General features: G+C 50.4%; 1 protein-coding gene across 2 annotated transcripts in view; it reads left to right on the top strand.

Annotated features, from left to right (window-relative positions):
• The first annotated feature begins 213 nt into the window (after nt 1-213).
• rhobtb1 (Rho related BTB domain containing 1) overlaps nt 214-16,218 on the top strand; it is a 168,663-nt gene continuing 152,658 nt past the window's right edge. Inside the window, exon 1 of one of the 2 annotated variants that reach the window (XM_038773641.1) lies at nt 214-366. The gene's annotated coding sequence lies outside the window, so the exon portion shown is untranslated. Of the gene's footprint in view, nt 382-16,218 lie in introns of both variants that reach the window. The other variant, XM_038773640.1, reaches the window with a different exon arrangement.

Here is a 16,218-nt window from a genome sequence, read left to right as displayed (position 1 = left end):
CACCCACCCCCAAGTATAGAGCCCAACGTGCAAGGGGGGTTTTGTTGCTGCAAAATGCTGAATAACGTGCAGGATGGCTAACTTTTTCAAAAGGCCGGTGCACCAATGTGACCTCGGCTTGAAATTAAAAACTGACGGCGTCAAACTGTTCCAGATAAATAAGCGAGAGAGAAAACGGGTCCCGGTTGGCTACACAGTCAGCAGAGACTAGCTATTGACGTCACTGGAGGAACTGATGTTGACCAAGACCACATGTGGAGCTTATGTCCTCAGCTTCGAGGAGAGGAGAAATGACAGGATGGAGCAGGCTGCACTTAACGCAAGATGCTTATCGCGAAGCAAAAAAAGCCTTCTAACATATTCCAGGTCTGTTTTGGAGATGTAAGTGTTTCCGTTGGGAAATAGGGTGAAATTGACATACACTGTCCTAACGTGCAGAGAGCACTTGCATATCGATCCCGCAGTGTATTTATAGTTCAGCGTATTTATGTTTCCAGCCTATTTATCTCTCAGCGTGTATGTTACTGTATTGCTCATGAAGTGTGCAGTGCAAAGGGTAATTGAAAAGTAAATTTAGAGTTATGTGGAAAAGTAAACATACCGTTTGTTGGTGGCATGAATTATAAACGCATTGGAACGATTAAAGGACGATTTGTCCACATGGGGACATGGTCAGAATTTGGGGCTGTGTTAATTTGCCCTTTCCCGGCGCAGTTTATTGCACTGAACTATTTCCAGCACCTTTCACATTTAAAGCATTACGGCTGGATCGCCAAAGAACGATACTATTCCCCAAGGACTGCAAAGTGGATTTGTTCAAGTGAGAAATAATGATTTTTTAAAATAAAATTTTGCCCGAATTTTTTCTTCTGCAGTCCAGTCGAACTCCCTGGCTGGGAACCTCCCTTTATGTTTGAGAGGTTAGAGTGAAAGCTATTCAATGACATTGACAAGGGGATTGAGGGAGCCTTTTACAGACAGGGAGATTGGGGTTGGGGGACTCAGATGAGTGTGGAGGGGGACTCGGGTGATTTTTCCCTTTCCTGAATGCTGGGTCTGATTGAAGTTCGACTGGCACAACTTGAGCTGCGATCTGGCCTGTGAATTAGTATCCCAGCCGGCGGTGCACCTTCTAACTGATAGACTAGAGTAGCACTGCCCCAAACTCATGCCTTTCTTTTGATACGTGAATACTGGAGCCACTAAGTTGCCCGGTGTCACCTATAAGCACAAAAAAACACTTCCACAAAGCCGCACTCAACCGAGTTAGCACAATTAACCCAGCATATTAATGTGGGCACATTTGTCCAAAATAAATTGCTAGTTCTGAATTGTAATATTATTATCCATGCCAGTTCTATACCGTAGTGTTCACTGTAAGAACTCTTACAACACCAGGTTAAAGTCCAACATGCTTGTTTCAAACACTAGCTTTCGGAGCACTGCTCCTTCCTCAGGTGAAGGGGAAGGAGCTGTGCTCCGAAAGCTCGTGTTTCAAACAAACATGTTGGACTTTAACCTGGTGTTGTAAGACTTCTTACTAAGCCCACCCCAGTCCAACACCGGCATCTCCACATTGTAGTGTTCACTGGTCTCTGGCTGCCAATAGCCCTCATCTTGAAGCTTTGAATAGTTATTCTGGTGAACACAAGAACAAACCACACAACAGTCATCCAACTAGTTTACCCACTCCACCCTATGTGGTCAAAAGATAAGAAGTATAGGGCTGAAATGTGCAGGTTAGGTGGATTGGCAATGCTAAATTGCCACTTCATATCCAAAAAGGTTAGGTGGGTGACTGGGTCACGGGGTAGGATAGAGATGTGGGCTTAAGCAAGGTACTCTTTCCAAGGGCTGGTGCAGACACGATGGGCCGGACAGCCTCCTTCGGAACTGTAAATTTTATGATTCTATGAAATTCAGCCAAAGATGGAGGCGCACCCCCCCCTCCTACCCCAGCATCTGATTTCTGATTGAAAGGATGACGCAACCCTACCCTACCCAAGTAATTGGAGCAGAATCCTTCTGTACGCTGGGACTTCAAATAGTCCCAGGTTTATAGAATGAGATCATACATTATATAACATTATTTTTTGTACTTTTTGGAATATTCTTATTTTTCATTTGGTACTACAGATTTTGAGTATTGCTGAAAAAAAGACAAAAACATGCAAACTCATGAACGAGCCTAAGATCGTCAATTTTAGCCCTGAAAAGTGTCCAGTTTACTTCAGATTACCTTGGAAGGGCAAGGAACTCAAAAATGTGAGCACCAGGTGAAGCTAGCCGGTGCACACTGTTACCATGCAGTAGTGACATGAGTGGTATTCGCCTGCTGCTGTCAAACCAAAATGGTGTTCTGCCTATCACACAAATGAGTAATGTGGTATCTAAATTTCAGTGCCATTTGTGATGCTCAGTGTGTAGGCTGTACATCCCAAGGACTGGCGGATCGTATCAAATAGCATGTCCCAGACGCTGTTCACAATAGGCCAAATACAGACCGTAACCAACCTTGCTTGCAAAACTCAAAACCCGTGTCCAACATTAGATATGATTCCACGATTGGTTAGCATTTGCTCAATAATCCTGCGTGCCAAAAATTACACTGACCACCAGTTTAAGTTTGTCGGTCAAGCCCACAGTGTGGTGTATTTGCATGTACTGGAAACTACATATATTAATTCTCAGGGTCCTGTTCTTTGCCACAGAAATAATGGGCGGGATTCACGTCGCTCCCCCCCCCCCCCCCCCCCTCCCCGCTGCCGAATTGTCCGGCGCCGGGGTTTTGGCGGGGGGAGGGGGGAAACGCGGCGCGCTGGTCGGTGGCTGCTGGCAGCTGCCCCCCGGCGATTCTCCGGCCCGCGATGGGCCTAGTGGCCGCCTGTTTTCGGTGGGTCCCACCAGTGTAAATCACAACAGGTCCTTACCAACCGGGACCTGGCTCCACGTGCGGTCTGCAGAGTCCTCGGGAGGGCGCAAGGGGATCTGGCTCCGGGGGGTGCTCCCATGGTGGCCTGGCCTGGAATCGGGGCCCACCGATCCGCAGGCGGGCCTGTGCCCTGGGGCACTCTTTCCCTCTGCACCGGCCCCTGTGAACCTCCGCCATGGCCGGTGCGGAGAAGAACTCCCCTGCGCATGTGCTGGGATGACGCCGCTGGCCCTCCCGCACATGCTCCAACTCACACCAGACCGCGGAGGCCCTTCCACGCCGATTGGCATGGCGCCAAGCTCTTCCGCGCCAACTGGCGCAGAGCCAAACATTCCGGCGCCGGCCTAGCCCCTGAAGGTGCAGAGGATTCCGCACCTTTGGGGTGGCCCGACGCCGGAGTGGTTCACGCCACTCCTCGGTGTCGGAGTGGCCCGGCCCGCCGGTTCGCGGAGAATACCGCCCAATATATACACACATTGCGCCTGCTTCAGGTAAACAAATTAAGTGATAGCATTCACTGGTTCGTTCCCCAGAGAAATGCCTTGACTAATGAGAGTCAAGCTGCTGGTTTAAATTGTGAATATTGCTAGACAGTTAACTGTCAGTCACTATGAACTAATGCATTCTCCATGGTAACACCTCTACCAGAGTACACTTGCCAATCAATCAGCACCGCCTTCTTATACAGTATAAAGTTATTGTTTCCTCTATTCTTGTAATTGTCCTGATGTGTGCAAGATGAAAAACTTTGACAAAAAATGTATTTTTTCAGTAATATTCTAATTTTTGTTAATGTTTGGATACCTTTTACTGTGTTTTACACTGGTTCTTGCATTGATTGAGAAAGCAACTTGGCGTTTCACTGTTCTGCTGGCAATTTTTTTTCTGGTCAGAGGAAATAAGAGCACTTGTGCTCTCTGACTTAAAAGCATGTGCAGAACTTTCTCTTCTATGTCTGACATGTCTTACTTTTGGAAGAGAGCTGAGAGGGCAGTCAAATATTCCTTTGTCTCACCAATGGAGTTTTATAAATTCAAAATCTGGTTGCGGTTAGAATTAGTTGATTGGACAGATTTGCATGGTTTATAAATACTGAATTGGTGCAGTGTAAAATTTGTAGTGACTTGCAAAATGCTTAGAATAACCGACCCATAAATATAAACAAGATTAATAGTATTCCACTGACTGCACTATAATTTACGCCGATTATTTAATCTCACTTTAAACATAGAAAATATCAGAAATACTTTAAAGGAGATCATGAAATTTGGGGAGAAATGACAAATAACTGAAGACACTACTGAGAAGCTTTGAGGAAACTTAGTGTCAAGATGGAGGGATTGGGGGAGAGAATTCTAATGTGCTGGGGCATGATGTTCAAGGCTTTATGAATAGACTAGAAGTTGGGATACAGAGGGCACACAATAGACTAGAGACAGAGCAGTGGGCATATGTTGGATCTATGTCTGGAAAAGTTAACCAGGGTAGGTTGGATCAAAATTAAAACCTAACAAGGCTTTCAAAGTTCATGCAATAGAGAGGGGTGAGACAATGGACGTCAATGATCAGCGTATGGCCATAGTATATGGGTAGCAGAGTTCTGGATGAATTATTTCTTCGCTCTGGAATTCCTTACCCATTTTCTCTACTTCTACATTTTTCTCTTATACCACACTTTGGATCACTCATCTTAATCTGTATTTTCATGGCTCAGTATCAAGGGCACTAATATAAATAGAAGTTATTGTTAATGTAGGATGGTGGTTAGGAGGAAAGCATGTGAGAAATCAGAAGAAACCACTTCCCATAACTACTGCCCTACTCTTTTGCTTGGTGTCCTCCAATCTCCTTTCAAGTGAGTTGATAAATTTGCTATGCAAGAGATGCAATGTTGTGTGGATGAAGCTTTCAGTAGCAGTGAGATTAGATGGAAATATGCAGGTGAAATAACATAGGTGGAATAACATTGAAATAACATTGATAATGGACTCAAGAGAATCATAGAATTTGCAGTGCTGAAGGAGGCCATTCAGCCCACTAGGTTTGCACCAGCCCTTGGAAGGACACCTTACTTAAGCCAATGCCTCCAACCTATCCCCGTAACCCAGTATCCCCACCTAACCTTTTGAACACTAAGGGGCAATTTTACATGGCCATCTACCCAACCTGCACATCTTTGGACTGTGGGAGGAAACCCACACAAACACAAGGAGAAAGTGCAAGCTCCACACAGACAGTTATCCAAGGCCGGAATTGAATCTGGGTCCCTGGAGCTGTGAGGAGGCAGTGCTAACCACTATGCCGTAGGACTGAAGCTCGGCTTAGGCTCAAAATAGGTTCCAAGGCAGTTGCTGGTCTCTTGTCGAGGTCTTGCTGCATTTGGACATGGACTGCTTCAGTAGCTGAGGAGTTGCAAATGGTGCCTGAACATTCTGTAGTCATCAGTGAACAACCCTATTCAGACCTTATGATGGAAAGAAGGTCATTGATGAAGCAGCTGAGGATGGTTAAGGCATCTCTGAATTCCATGACTGGAGATTATGCCTTCAGCCATCTTAGCCCTAAGTCTGGAATTCCCAACCGGAACCTTTCTACCTTTTTACTTCCCCTTCCTTCTTTGAGTTGCTCCCTAACACCTTCCTATTGCATCAAGATTTTGGTCATCAGTACCAATATCGTTTTGCATTGCTCATGTCAATTTTATAAAAGTTTCTTTACAGGACATGGGAATCGCTGGCTGGGCCAGCATTTATTGTCCATCCCTAGTTGCCCTTCAAAAGGTGGTGGTGAGCTGCCTTCTTGAACCGCTGCAGTTCCTGAGGTGTAGATACAGCCACAGTGCTTTTAGGGAGGGTCGTCCAGGATTTTGACCCAGGGAAAGTGAAGGGACGGCAATATATTTCCAAGTCAGGATGGTGAATGACTTGTACGGGAACCTTGAGGTATCTACTGCCCTTGCCTTCTAGATATTAGTGGTCCTGGGTTTGAAATTTGCTGCATAAGGAACCTTGGTGAGCTCCTGCGGCGCACCTTGTGATGGTTTACACTGCTGCCACTGTTGGTTGGGGATGGAAGAATTGAATGTTTGTGGAAGGTTTGAAATGAAATGAAATGAAAATCGCTTATTGTCACAAGTAGGCTTCAAATGAAGTTGCTGTGAAAAGCCCCTGGTCGCCACATTCCGGCGCCTGTTCGAGGAGGCTGGTACGGGAATTGAACCCGCGCTGCTGGCCTGCCTTGGTCTGATTTAAAAGCCAGCTATTTGGCCCTGTGCTAAACCAGCCCCTGCTGACAATAAAGCAGGTTGCATTGTCCTGGATGGTGTTGAACTTTTTGATTGTTGGAGCTGCACCTATCCAGGTAAGTGGAGAGTCCATTACACTCCTGACATCTTGTAGATGGTGGACAGGCTTTGGGGAGTCAGGAGGTGAGTTGTTTGTCACAGGATTCATAGCCTTTGATCTGTCTTGTCGCCACAGTACTTATATGCCTGGTGCAGTTCAGTTTCTAATCTAAATGGTGACGTAGAAAAGTGATTGTGCGGGATTCAGTGATGGTAATGCCATTGAATATCAAGAGACGCTGGAGATTGTCATTGCCTGGCAATTGTGTGTCACGGATGTAACTTGCCACTTTTCAGTCCAAGCCTGGATATTGTCGAGGACTTGCTGCATTTGGATATGGACTGCTTCAGTATCTAAGGAGTTGCAAATGGTGCCTGAACATTCTGCAATCATCAGTGTACATCCCTACGTCTGACCTTATGATGGAAAGAAGGTCATTGATGAAGCAGCTGAAGATGGTTAACACTAGAACACTACCCTGATTAACTCCTGCAATGATGTGTTGGAGCTGAGATGATTGACCAACAACCACCACAGCCATCTTCCCTTTTGCCAGACATGGCTCTTACCAACAAAGGGGTTACCCTGGTTCCCATTGACTCCAGTTTTGCTAGGGCTCCTTGATACCATACCCGGTCAAATACTGCCTTGATATCAGGGCAATCACTCCCACAACTCAGGGCTCTTTTGCCAATGATTGAACCAAGGCTGTAATGAGGTCAGGAGCTAAGTGACCTTGGCAGAATCCAAACTAAGCATCAGTAAGCAGGTTATTGCTGAGTGAGTCCTGTTTTGTGTACAGGTGATCAGTTTTCCAAATTTTCGGGTAGATGCCAGTGATGTAACTGTATTGGAAAGCTTAGCTAGGAGCACGGCAGGTTCTGAGCACAAGTCTTTAGTAGTATTGCCGTAATATTGTCAGGACCCATAGCCGTTGCAGCATCATGCCTTCAGACATTTCTTGATATCATGTGGAGTGAATCGAATTGGCTGAAGACTGACAAGTATGATGCTGCAGATCTCTGGAGGAGATTGAGATGTATCATCCACTCGGCACTTCCTTATCTTTTGCATTGATGTGCTGGGCTCCCTCATAATTGAGATGGCAACCTCCTCCTCCAGTGAGTTTTTTTTATAGAATCCCTACAGTGCAGAAGGAGGCCATTTAGCTCACCGAGTCTGCATGGACCCTCTGAAAGAGCTCCCTACTTAGCCCCAGTTCCCGTAACCCCAAATAGCCTTTGGACTTTAAGGGGCAATTTAGCATAGCCAATCCACCTAACCTGCACATCTTTGGATTGTGGGAGAAAACCGGAGAACCTGTTGGAAATTCACGCAGACACAGGAAGAATGTGCAAACTCCACACAGACAGTCACCAGAGGTCGTAATCGAACCCGGGTCCCTGGTGCTGTGAGACAGCAGTGCTAATCACTGTGCCACCGTGCCGCCCAGTTTAGTTGTTGTGGTGAATGTAACTTAGTAATTCACACTGTATTTACTAATACCATTGGAAGCGCAGTAGCGTTATCCGACCACTAGGGGGAGTAGCTCTGGGAATGCTCAGGAGTTTGTACAGGGCTCCACCCTTGGCTCCGCCCACGACTCCTCCCCCTGGACTGCTGTATAAATACCCTTGTCCAGAGCCATCGAGAGTTCATTGAGAGTTCAACGGGTAACAGGCTGGCTCTGTAGTAAGTAGATTAAAACCACTGTTCATATCTTAAAGCACGTGTCTAGTGAATTGATGATTCCATCCATTTAATCTACTTAAGAACAGTCAGGATCGATCATGGAATCAGCCCTCAAGCCTGGATGCCTGGAACCCGACCCACAGGATGCAGAGGCAAAAGAAATCTTCTCCCACTGGCTGCAGTGCTTTAAGGCCTATGTGGCAGAAGCGAGCACAGCCGAAACAACAGAGGAACAGAAGTTAAGTCTACTGCACGCGAGGGTGAGCCACAGAATCTCTACGCAACTAAACTCGGCCGGTTCATATACTGCAGCGCTAGCGATACTCGATAAGATGTATGTAAGGCCCATTAACGAAGTTTACGCATGCCATGTGTTCACGACTCGCCGCCAGCGGCCTACAGAATCACTCGCCGAATTTTTAAGAGAGCTCAATATCTATCAAATGACTGTAACTATCAAGCGGTTACCGCGGCTGAACATAGAGAACTTGCTGTACGTGATGTTTTTGTAGCGGGCCTCAGGTCTAATTATGTGCGCCAACGACTGCTGGAAAAGGGGGCCCAAGACTTAGAAACAACTGCGGAAATTGCTACCACGATGGAGGTCTCCTTCCGCAGCCTCACCTCATTCCCCGCGGACCCCGCGACCCAATCATGGGCCCCCGACCAGCGACTCCCCCAGGCCTGTGCCACGCGGCCGCCAACCACTATGCTGCTCCAGCCAGCCACTATGCTGCTCCAGCCAGCCACTATGCTGCTCCAGCCTGCCATTTCTGCGGCCAGAATCAGCACCCGCGGCAGTACTGCCCGGCCCGCAACACGACCTGCAGCAGCTGCGGGCGGAAAGGCCACTACGCGAGAGTGTGCCTCGCAAAAAGGGCCCCAGCTTCCAACTCCCCAGCGGCACAAAGTAATCGCTCCCCGCACCCGCAGGCCCGCGGGGCTCGAAACGCTGCGGCCTATGCCCCGACCCCGCCCCCTCCCGCCGCGTGCAATCCATGGGGGCAGCCATTTTGGCAAACCTCCACCACGCGGCCGGCCACGTGCGACTCATGGGGCTGCCATCTTCCTCGCCGCCCGCCACGTGAGATCCACAGGCCCGACCTGCATCTCCACGCTCGGACAACTCATCGGAAGAGTACGACCTCCCCGGGCACTCGTCACGCGGCCCGTAACTCGGCGCAGTCACCCTGGATCAATCGCGCCCGAAGCATCTGCGAAATTCGATGGCAGAGGTCCAAATCAACGGGTACAACACGCCATGCCTTTTCGACTCCGGGAGCACTGAGATCTTCATTGCCCAGATCTGGTAAGACGCTGTTCGCTCCCCGTTTTTCCCGTGCGGCAAACTATCTCGCTCGCTTCAGGCTCCCATTCTGTCCAGATCCAGGGGCGCACCGCCGCGACACACAATCCGAGGTGCTAGCTACTCAAAATTTTAACTCTACGTTTTGCCCGACCTCTGCGTGCCACTCTTATTAGGCCTAGATTTTCAGTGTAACCTTAAGAGCCTCACCCTCCGCTTCGGCGGGCCCCTGCCCCCACTCACTATCTGCAGCCTCGCTACGCTGCGAATCTCCCCCCCCCCCCCCCGCTCCTCTCTTCGCCAATCTCACAAAGGACTTTAAAACCCGTAGCCACTCACAGCAGGCGATACAGCCTGCAGGATAGGGTATTTATCAGATCAGAGGTCCGAAGGCTTCTCAGTGAGGGGATTATAGAGGCCAGCAATAGCCCCTGGAGAGCTCAGGTGGTGGTCGTTAAGACCCGGGAAAAATTCCGCATGGTTGTCGACCATAGTCAGACCATAAATAGATTTACGCTCCTCGACGCGTATCCCCTCCCCAGGATTGCAGACATGGTAAATCAGATAGCACAGTATCGGCTCTTTTCCACAGTGGATCTGAAGTCTGCATACCACCAGCTCCCAATCTGCCCGGAGGACCGCCACTACACGGCATTCGAGGCTGATAGTGGCCTCTTCCATTTCCTCCGGGTCCCCTTCGGCGTCACTAACGGGGTCTCGGTGTTCCAACGAGCAATGGACCGAATGGTGGACCAGTACGGGCTGCGGGCCACGTTTCCGTACTTGGACAATGTCACCATCTGCGGCTATGACCAGCAGGACCACGACGCCAACCTCTACCGTTTTCTCCAGACAGCACAGAAATTAAACCTCACTTATAACAAGGAGAAATGCGTTTTCCGCGCAAACAGACTGGCCATCCTCGGCTACGTCGTTGAAAACGGAGTCCTGGGCCCAGACCCGGACCGTATGCGCCCCCTCTTAGAACTCCCCCTCCCCCATTGCCCCAAGGCCCTCAAACAGTGCTTGGGCTTCTTCTCCTACTACCAGGGCCGGCCCAAGGTACTGGCAACTCGGGCAGTCGCCCGGGGCGCAATGTGCTAGGGGGCGCCAGAGACTCGGGTCCCGCGCATGCGCAGTTGGGCAGGTGCCAACCAGCGCATGCGCGGTGGTCGCCCTCCCCCAGGGCGGCCCCCCCCGCGCCCCCCCCCCCCCCCCCCCCCCCCCCCCCCCCGTCCTCCCCTCCGCCGCCGCTCCTCCGTCCCCCCGGCCCCGCCCCGGACCCCCCCCCCCCGCGGTCCCCCCTCGGCCCCCCCCCCCCGCGGCCCCCCCCTCCTCGGCTCCCCCCTCCTTGTCCCCTCCTCGCCCCCCCCCCCCTCGGCCCCCCCCTCGCCCCCCCCTCGGCCCCACCCCCCCCGAAGGGCACTGAAGTTCAGCTTGCCCGGGGCGCCAGCAACCCTAGGGCCGGCGCTGCCTACTACGCCCAGTGGGTCCCTCAATATGCGGACAAAGCCCGCCCACTCTTTAGGGCCACACGATTTCCCCTGTCAGCCGAGGCACGCCAGGCCTTCAACTGCATCAAGGAGGACATCGCCAAAGCGGCCATGCGGGCCGTGGATGAATCCACTCCATTCCAGGTTGAGAGCGACGCCTCAGAGGTAGCTCTAGCAGCCACACTAAATCAGGCAGGGAGACCAGTCGCATTTTTCTCCCGTACCCTCTCCGCTTCAGAACTCCGACACTCCTCAGTCGAGAAAGAAGCACAAGCCATTGTGGAGGCTATTCGTTACTGGCGGCACTATCTCGCAGGTAAGAGGTTCACCCTCATCACCGACCAAAGATCGGTTGACTTTATGTTTGATAACTCGCAAAGGGGCAAAATAAAAAATGATAAAATTCTTCGGTGGAGGATCGATCTCTCCACCTATAATTACGATATTAAGTATCGACCCGGGAAGCTCAACGAGCCTCCGGATGCCCTATCCCGCGGGACATCTGCCAGCGCGCAGATTGACCGACTGAAAGTCATCCACAACGACCTCTGCCACCCGGGGGTCACCCGGCTCGCCCACTACATCAGAGCCCGAAACCTGCCTTTCTCCAACGAGGAGGTAAAAGCGGTCACCAGGGACTGCCCGATCTGTGCAGATTGCAAACCGCACTTCTATAGACCAGACAGGGCCCACCTGGTCAAGGCTACTAGGCCCTTTGAACGCCTCGCGATTGATTTCAAAGGGCCACTCCCCTCAACTAACAAGAACGTTTACTTTCTAAACGTCATAGATGAGTTCTCCCGTTTCCCTTTTGCTATCCCGTGCCCTGACATGACCTCCCACACAGTCATTAGGGCCCTGCATAGCACCTTCACCCTATTTGGTTTCCCCAGCTACGTGCACAGCGACCGGGGTTCGTCCTTCATGAGCGACGAGCTGCGTCAGTACCTGCTCGACAAGGGCATTGCCTCGAGCAGGACTACCAGCTACTACCCCAGGAGGAACGGGCAGGTGGAGAGGGAGAACGCGACGGTCTGGAAGACCGTCCTACTGACCCTCCGGTCTGGAAAGCTCCAAGTCTCCCAGTGGCAGGAAGTCCTCCCAGATGCGCTCCACGCTATTAGGTCCCTTTTGTGCACGGTGACCAATCAGACACCTCACGAGAGGCTCTTCATTTTTTCCAGGGGCTCTGCCACGAGGGTCTCACTTCCGGCATGGCTGAGGACACTGGGCCCGGTACTCCTGAGGAAACATGTCAGGGCACACAAAACCGACCCCCTTGTTGAGAAGGTGCGCCTGCTCCACTCCAACCCCCAGTACGCATTTGTCGAGTTCCCTGACGGCCGTCAGGACACAGTATCCCTCCAGGATCTGGCACCCGCCAGATCCAGCGCCCCCTCTACCCCCACAGAAGGACCCCTCACCCTACACCCCATGCTGCCGCCCCCTTGCGCTCCCGAGCCCACGAGCTCGCTCCACCAGTTCCGTGCATCCGCGCCGGCCAGGCCCCAGCGCCCCCAGTCCCCGGTCGAACCAGAAGAGTATGAAGCTCGGACACAACCTTCCCTGGAATCCGCCATCGTACCCCAGCACACAACACCCATCCAGCCACCGCAAGAGGCTGCAACCCCGGTGCTCCGCCGATCACAGCGGACAGTTTGACCACCGGACAGACTGACTTTGTAGACCACAACCCACGCCGGACTTGATTTTTTTGCAGGGGGTGAATGTGGTGAATGTAACTTAGTAATTCACATTGTATTTACCAATACCATTGTAAGCGCAGTAGCGTTATCCGACCACTAGTGGGAGTAGCTCTGGGAAAGCTCAGGAGTTTGTACAGGGCTCCGCCCACGACTCCTCCCCCTGGACTGCTGTATAAATACCCTTGTCCAGAGCCAGCCTGCAGTTCATCGAGAGTTCAACGGTTAACAGGCTGGCTCTGTAGTAAGTAGATTAAAACCACTGATCATATCTTAAAGCACGTGTCTAGTGAATTGATGGTTCCATCAGTTGTCCACCATGATTGACAGCTGGATGGGGCAGGAGAGCAGAGCTTATATCTGATCTGTTGGTTGTGGAATTGCATAGCTTTAATATTTGCTGCTTCTACTGTTTGAAATGCAAGTAGTCCTGTGTTGTAGTCACGTGGTTTTTTTATCACTCCTCCTAAAGTGGATGGTGAGCTATTACTATTTTAAAGGTACTACGTAAATACAAGTGTTGTTGTTGCACATTGTAAGGTTACCTCTGAATGAGCAATCAGAGGTCAGGTTTGGGGGCACACATGTCTCCTAGACTCGGAACAGTGTTTGCATATTGTCAAAAATGCTAAATAGCTATTTATACTGTTTGTGTAGTTTCAATTTTTGTTGTGTAACAGCTAGGTTACACCAATGAATTTAACTAGGATATCTGACTTGGGCTTAGTTCCAGAAAATCTTTCAGACTAGTGGTGGCCATCAATCATGATATTTTCAAAGAACCTTAACATGGCAATATATTGGTTTTGTTAGGTTTGGATGTGTTCAGTTTCAAACAATGTAAACTCAGTACGTCATTTTAACTGGCATTTAAATGCTACATCATTTCCAGCTGTTCACATTTGATACATCTCAGTTCAATCCATCCACAGAAAGGAGAGCCTTTCACCAGAATTTAGCTCAAAGAGCTGGGTCTTTTTAAAAATATCTTTTTATTGGAGTTTGGAGTTAGAAAAATTGAGTTTTTTGTCGAAAAATTGAGTTTTGTGTATAAATGTCAATACAACAGCAACGATAATGGTATATAACAAAAATAGAAACAAGACATAAGCCCCTCGCTGTCACCTTAACCATAACTGAGGTTCCAATACTAATTTACATTTATACAATAGTGTTAATTTTTAGTCTTTGACTGGTTCCTACTGGGGCTCCTACCACTTGGCAGTATGAGTTGCACCCAGCTTTACCCACATATGTACAGATATTGTAGGGATCTTTCCCCTCGTTCGCTGGTTGTCTGTGTTTCGTCGGTGAGGGGGGAATGGGGGGAAGGTTTTGTGCTCCCCGCTTGAATTTGAGTTTTCGAGGGAGGGTGCGTGTTTGTTGCCCTGATTTCTTCCAGTCTGGGATGAGGTTTGTGTTCCCTCCTGTGGATGACCAGCCACCACTTGGCTGCCCTCTCCTTCCTGTCCCTAGGCTATAATTACCCTGATGACCACCTTCAGTGCCTCCCAGAATATGGATGGTGAGACCTCTCCATTCTGGTTGCAGGATACATATGGCTTGGGATATTTTAGTGCAGAATTTTTTTATCGGCTAGGAGAGTTGTATCCAGACTCCATGGGGGAAGTTGGGCCCATCCCTTCTCCAACCACACATCAATGTAGTGCGGTGTGTGGTCAGAAATTACAATCGTGGAGTATTTCACTTTTGTTGCCCCTGGAACCACCCTCTTCCCTACCATGAAAGAGTCTATCCGCGAGTAGGCCTTATGCAAGTGGGAGAAAATTATTTTTTTTTCTCTCGGGTTCTTAAAACCTCCATGGGTCTAACTCCGCATCTACTCCATAAAGGCGTGCCATATTATTGTGCCATACCTGACACATTACCTGTCCTGAGGTTGGATCTTTCCAATGCCTAGTCCTGTACACAATTGAAGTCACCACTGATCATCAGTTGGTGGGTGTCCAAGTACAGGAATTCGGTCATCGCCTTCCTGACGAGCTCTGTGTCGTCCCAGTTCAGGGGTGTATAAATTTACCAAGACTACAGGGGCGCCTTTCCAGGGTCCCGCTGGCCATTATGTACTGCCCCAACCCCATGGCCCATCACTGTAAATTAGATTGTCCTGTTAATTAATATGGCCACCCCACATGTCCAAGTGTCGAAACATGAGTGAAACGTTTGTCCTACCCAGCCCTTCCTCACTCTCAGGTGTGTTTTCTGTAGGAAGGTTACGTCCACCTTCAGACTCGAGATGGGCGAGGACTCTGGATCTCTTCACCGGCCCGTTGAGGCCTCTCACGCTCCATGTAACTATCAGGATGGGAGAATGGCATGGTGGCGAAGTGGTTAGCACTGCTACCTCACGGCGCCGAGGACCCGGGTTCAATCCCGGCTCTAGGTCACTATCCGTGTGGAGTATGCACATTCTCCCTGTGTCTGCATAGGTCTCACTCCCGCCCAACCCAAAGATGTGCAGGATAGGTGGATTGGCCACCTAATTGGAAAAAATAATTGGGTACTCGAAATTTACTTTTTCAAAACTATCCAGATTGGGGCAGGGGGAGGTCAACCATATCCACTTTGTGGGCCCGGCCCTGTCCAAACGGGCCTGCGCTTACTCTCAGGCTGATCAAAATGACAGCCAACTGCATCCTGTTTTTTTACCCTCTCCACCAGCGCTCTCCCCTCTCCTCCTCCCCGTTCCCCTGTTTCCCCCCCTCCACCCTTGGCTTTAATCCCCTGCGTTCGACTGGCCCTCTTTTTTTTTGTCCTTTGTTTCCTGAGTTTCCGTCCTTCCCCTCCCTTCTGACAGGTGCTCCCTCCCTCCCGATGGTGCGCCGCGGCCTCCTCCTTCGCTGTCCTCCCGTATACTAGCTAATTCGCTAGCGCAGTGGCTCCCTCTTGATCAGATTCCCTTCCCCTATTTAATTCCCGTCTGCCTCTCTTCCTCCTCGCTCCCGCCATCTCCGCACCTCTGCTCACATTTGTCCCTGCCCCTCTCGACTTTTGCATCCCGCATTCTAACCCTTGTGTACTATCACTATTTGCCCAGACCATTCTTTTGGACAACTTTGTTGGCATCCTCCGGGGCGTTGAAATAGTACTCTTTCCCCTGGGACATGACCCACAGCGTGGCAGGGTAAAGCATGACAAACTACACCGTACCTCTGTACAGGGCGGATTTGGTGCTGTTAAATTCAGCCCGACGCTGGGCCAGGTCTGCCCCAATTTCTTGGTACAAGCAGATGGAATGTCCTTCCCACTTGTGCCCTCTTGCGCCTTTCGCCCACCTCAGGATCCGCTCTTTGTCCTGGTACTTGTGGGGCTTCACGATTATCAACCCATGGCAGCTTGGTGAAGCCTTCCTCGCTAACCAGTTTCCGATCCGGTCCCCTTGGTCCGTGGCGGCCTTCTCGTGGTATCTTGGGCCTCAAGCCGCCGCTCCATCTTGTCCATTGCTTCCCTCCACTGCTGTCTCGAAGGCTGCCAGGAGGTCTTCAGCTCCTCCGCGTATCTTTAGTGCTCAGACATGATGAAGCCCGTGAGCCTATCCATCAGCGCCTGGGTCCGCGCTGAGAAATCTGAGTCCAGCCCTTCCAGGTTCCATGCTACGTCGTGTGGCTGTCAGCTCCGAGGCTGAGGTTTCGCTCCCTTCGTCCTTGCTGGTGTTTCGACTGGTAAGCTGACTTTTCCCCCCCCTATTTTTTGTTGATGCGGTTTGTGAGGGTTAGGTTGGGGGGGG

The sequence above is a fragment of the Scyliorhinus canicula genome, chromosome 16 (assembly GCF_902713615.1).
Source record: "Scyliorhinus canicula chromosome 16, sScyCan1.1, whole genome shotgun sequence".
Lineage (NCBI taxonomy): Eukaryota > Metazoa > Chordata > Chondrichthyes > Carcharhiniformes > Scyliorhinidae > Scyliorhinus > Scyliorhinus canicula.
This window is presented reverse-complemented; position numbering and strand designations above follow the sequence as displayed.